The sequence below is a fragment of the Triticum urartu genome, chromosome 1A (genome assembly GCF_056163025.1).
Source record: "Triticum urartu cultivar PI428250 chromosome 1A, HENAU_Tu73, whole genome shotgun sequence".
Taxonomy (NCBI): Eukaryota; Viridiplantae; Streptophyta; class Magnoliopsida; order Poales; family Poaceae; genus Triticum; species Triticum urartu.
This window is the reverse complement of record NC_141873.1, coordinates 381,511,026-381,516,469: the sequence shown is the minus strand read 5'-3', so window position 1 is coordinate 381,516,469 and position 5,444 is coordinate 381,511,026. Positions and strand designations below refer to the sequence as shown.

At 42.1% G+C, this 5,444-nt stretch overlaps 1 long non-coding RNA gene across 1 annotated transcript; it reads left to right on the top strand.

Annotated features, from left to right (window-relative positions):
• Window positions 1-4,685: 4,685 nt before the first annotated feature.
• LOC147991331 (uncharacterized) lies at window positions 4,686-5,200 on the top strand. The gene is made up of 2 exons (XR_015613696.1): window positions 4,686-4,818; window positions 4,982-5,200. It is a non-coding gene; the product is annotated as an uncharacterized LOC147991331 (long non-coding RNA).
• Window positions 5,201-5,444: the final 244 nt, after the last annotated feature.

Here is a 5,444-nt window from a genome sequence, read left to right as displayed (position 1 = left end):
AATACGGTGGCCCTTCCGGTGCGTCCCCGCTGTCAGGTGGAGGAATCATTATTTTGTGCGTAATAAGGAGGCACTTCCTTGCTGCGGTCATGGACCCAGCTGTCAGCCTCTCCACGTACAGTCCTCTGCCGATGGAAGTTGTTCGTTAACCACGTTGACCACGCCGCGTCGAGAGTGCCAAGGCGGGGACGACATCGAGGCCTAAGAAGGGAATGACCAGGAGGCGTGGAAGACTCGGTAGTTGTTTCCCACATGGAGGGAGTACAAGGGTTTACTGCTTCGGCTGTAGTGTAAGGCCACCGTCCTGGAGAATAACAAGAGGTCTGTGTGAGTACAGGGATGGCCAGGCCAGCGATGGTAGTAGGGTGGGGTGGTGAGGCCTGCGCGGCAGCATAGACGGTCATGGCACGTAGGAGCATGCGACACGATCGACGATGGTTTGGGCGGCTGGAGCAAGAAGATCAGAGGTTGAAGAAGCACAGCGGGTGTTGGATGGACATCGTACGGTCGCTGTAGCTAGAATCGTTTATATTGACTAAGTTGACAAATCCTGCATCCCCGTCAACTTAGTGGGCCCACATGTCATCCTCCAAATATGGTGGGTAATAGCTAGCATGTGAGTATTTTTGTGTAATAAGGAGGCACTTCCTTCCGTGCGAAGATATAGCTGGTGGGTCCGAGCTGTCAGTTGGAAGAACATTTTTTCATGAAATACAAAGGCCCTTCCGGTGGATCGCTGTTGTGAGTTGGAGGAATCATTATTTTGCGCGTAAAAAGGAGGCACTTGCATACGATCGTGGACCCAGTTGTCAACCTCTCCACGTACAATCCTCTTCTAATGGATGTCATTCGTCGACCACATTCACCACGCCGCGCCGATAGCACCAGGGCGGTGGACGATGGTGAGGCCTAGGAAGGGAATGACCCAGAGTCGGGGAAGACACGACAGTGGTTGCCCACACAGTGGGGAGTACGCGGGTTTACTGGTTCGACTGCCGTCTCTCGAAAATAACAGGAGGTGTGGGTGAGTAGAGGAATGGCCTGGCCAGTGATGGAGTAGGGTGGGGCGGTGCGGCCTGTGCGGGAGCACAACCAGCCATGGGAGGTGGGAGCAGACAGTCCCACCAGTGCTGGTTTGGGAGGCTGGAGCAAGAAGATCAGATATTAAAGAAGCAACACGGCCGTTGCATTAACAACCAGCGACCACTGTTGCTAGAATCATTTGTGGACTAAATTGACAATTCCTTTCGTACACGTCAACCTAGTAGACCCACAAGTCAGCCTCCAAATGTATCCCAAACAGTATACAACTTGAAATTTCTAGCCATATTCAAATTAATACAAAATCTAAACATACCTTAATTTAAATCCAATGAAATTTTACCCGCACAAAAATAATGAAATTTTAAAATATCAAAATCCAAAATCCAAAATCCAAAAGTATTTTGGAACTAATTGCCTGTTTGCTGTATTTTTTTTATCTTACAACCCATTCATTATTACTTATAGCGCATTTTCTGGGCAGCCCCGAATGCATCCCTCCTCGTGTTGAAAGATTTCCAGCCCAATAGGGCGTAGAAAAGCAAGTAGGACTATGTTGGTTATTTTGCAAAAAACAAAATAGCTGGGCTATCTATTTTCAGAAAGGAAAAATATTGGGTTGGTCATGTGGTAAACATATGAAATAAAAGCCTGGGCTAGATGCGCCACATCTCCCGCACAACCCAGTTGATACCCTTCTCCATCCTGAAAATAAAAAAATACTACGCACGCTGCTGGGTCCCGGGTGTCAGCCGCTCCTTGCGTAGTTATCTCGCTTATTGACTATGTTGATAGTGGCGTGCCATCCAGATGTCCGGAAACCGTCAGGAGGAACCCTTTTTTTCTTGTAATAAAGGAGGCACTTGCTTGCCTACTGCCATGATCCTGGCGGGTCCCTACTGTCATCCTTACCATGTGCAATCATCTACTTATTCCTCTCGGTTGTTGACCATGTTGACAACATCGAAGGGCCGCGCCGCGGCCAACGAACCAAGGTGGAGGACGATGGTGAGGCCTTGGACGGGAATGAACAAGAGCCGGGGAAGATGCATAGAGTTTTAGGGTGCGATGTGGCCGTGATGCGTGCGCGGAAGCACAGCCAACCGTGGGAGGCGGGAGCAGGCGGTCCCGCCGGCACTAGTCTGGCTTTGGCGGCTGGAGGAAGAAGAGAATGAAGAAACACGGCAGACGTTGATTGTTAATTGAATGGTCAAGGTTGGCACAATCGTTTGTTGACTAAGCGACACCACGTAGCATCCTTTTTATAGGAAGAAAAGAAAAACTGGGCCCGCTCACCAGATAACATTCCCGAAACTGCGACCGTTTGATCTTGCGTCGCAACTAAAACTCTGAGGAAAATGCGTTCGTTTGTCTAGTATTGGAACAGAAAAGAATATCCCATACCTATTTCCCTAAAGGTGACCCTGGGTTATTGAAGCCACAAGAGGAACATTCCCTTGAAGCGACGGTCTCTCGCAAGCTTTTGTCAAAGAGTCAAATCTAGCTTTTGACCGGATCAACAAGCAACCAGTGATTCAAACGCTTATAATAAAGATAGGTACGAGTATAAGGTCTTATGCTTATAACCTTGTATTTGCACTGGGATCAAATAGGATATTAATTTGTCATATAGAAATCACCGATCGATGTGCTTGTGATGGATCAAAGTGGGGGATGTGTCCAAATAACATCTTGATCAACGAGAGTCCTACTTGAAGAATCAGTTGTCCTACCGCATGTCCTATCTGTCGTGCGGGGATCCCTTGATAGTTAAGATAATGAAATAAGAAAAGGCCTTTGGGCGCATAATGACTACACCACATTTATCCCCAAGGATATGATCCATGTTACCCTACCGAACCTTACTATCACTAGTGTTCGGTATAACACTTGACGGCATCCTTGTTCCTTGCCTCACTAGTGCTCGATCTCCATGATCCTGGCTACCAGCAAGGATGAAGATCGCGGACAAGGAAAGAGACATCTTCATGGAAAATTTTATTTCACACATACCGGACGCTATGTCAAAGTCTTCCATTGATCCCCTCAACAAATTACATGGGTTGCAAGGCTCATGCCTCAACCCATATCTTACCGACCTACTCACACATCGAGATTAGATCGCGGGAATAAAACATTGAAGAACACATCTTGGATTGATTGATTGCAAATAGGTTTTACAATGGATGCCTTGTGTGATACACGATTAGAAGTATGAACTAGATAAGAGAGCACTATGGTGGTGGTGGATATGGCTATGGTGATGGAGATAGCGGCGTCTAGGGTTTGTGGATGAAGAAGATGTTATAACTTTTGTGCTCGTCTTTCTGTTGGCATTTCTTTTGAGTCCTTTAATTAAAGTTGTTCAGGTGGACGATTTGCCTCGAAATCCACACCATGCAGGCACGAGCACCCATATGGAATGTCAGCTTTTGCTCTGTCTTCATAGAACGCCTCATGTTGATACCTTCTTCCTTCATTCTCCTTCCATTTCATTTCCACCCGATATTTCTTCCATTTTTAGTCCTTTTTTGTGGAAACACATCAAAGAGAGGGTTTGTAGAATCCTTTGCATTCGTTAGTCATTAGTACCAATATCGGAGTGAATATCTATTTTTAAATGAAATACCTCGGTTTGAACAAAGGTGAAATGAGTGTAAAAATATCACCCATCAATCCCTTTTATACATGTAAAGTAGTTGTATTCGTTGTTTCTAGGTAAAGCAACCGTTCGGTGTCCATTCAGTACTATCATTAGTAGATAGAACATGAGAAAATACGAATCCTACCATTAGACCCTTTTGCTTTGACACTCCAAATTTATTACCTCGAGTTTGAAAAGTGCTACAATAACTGCCCGCAATTGGGTATTATCAACCTTCCAAACAATACAACTCAAGTCAAAACACATTGTGCACAATACATTGAGCAAGGTTGTTTTTAGGCCACAACTGTCAGTGGTTGACACAGATTTTTCCCATAGTTAGTTGTTTCACTTTATGGCATAAGATATTGATGATAAATATTGCATTAATGTATCATAATTAGTGCATTTATCTCCCTATACAAAATTATTAATTTCTCAAGATATATATATTTTATACATGTAAAAACTAATGAATTCCTTTGATACAAATAATTTATCCAAAAGATATGGTATTAATTATATAAAAATAATGCATTCGTCATGTGCCAAGTGTTACTGAAAAAAGTATGGTGTCCCATTAAACGGTTGATGTGATAGCTAAAATATTCATATTGAAGATATTGTACTTATTTTATTTTACCCCACATTGATACACACAATATTGAATTGATGTACAATATTAATCCATTTATCTCACTAAAGATATTATTGATACATAGGGCATTTGATTTACCTATCAAAACTAATGTGTTTAATTGATACAGAAATATTTTCAACAAAAGATGTTGTATAATTGTACACAACTAATGCGTTCTACATGTGTGAGGTGCTATTAATACACACTATATTATAGTACCCCATTTAATTATTGGTTTGGCGGCCAAGATTTTGATATAGAAGATACTAGATTTATTTTCAAATAAATACTTAAAAATGCATCAATAGGCACCTATATAAACACCGTCAAAGTGAACTCTGTAACACACCGTATATTAGAACAACAATTGAGCATAGAAATCACTTGTTGGCCTCACCAAATGGCAACCTTCAAGATGAATCTTGGTCCCTTGTTTTTGGTGGCTCTCATGGTCCTGGCTACTATTGTGTCCCCATGCCATGCGAACAATGAGGTTATGCTATATAGCTTCCTTTCTGAATCCACAAAATGGAACTTTATTTTCAATATATAATGTTCAACTCTCCATAAAAATTGTCTATATTTAGTTATGCTAAAAAATATGACAAATTTCATACCATGTTATAGGACAAACGACGTGTGTTGATTTTGTAAAGATACATGCAGATGCAATACGACTACCTGCAAGTTGCTATCCAATGAAGTTTCCTAAATGCACTAACAAAGCGTGCTACAAGTATTGCATAAACCTTGGAGGCCACTGCAAAGATGTTGATTATTGTTGTTGCCCTATGGACTAAACACCACTCAACCCCCGAGATGAAACTTTTGGGTTGTCGTTTTTAACCTATGAATAAAGAAAGCTTGCTATTTTATTTCCATTATTGAAATAGATAGCCTTGCTCATGACTTGGACGTATAAGCTCCCTAAATTCAACATATGAAATAGAAGATAAATGAATGCACCATGAACATGCACCATTTTGTAAACCTTGTCGAAAATGAATTTCTTAAGAAAACATAAATACTATCCATATAAATTGTTAAAACATCCAATTAAATCTCACGAACATCACTCCCCTGTTCCTTAGCAAGAGTTTTAAAGGGAATTCTCAACTC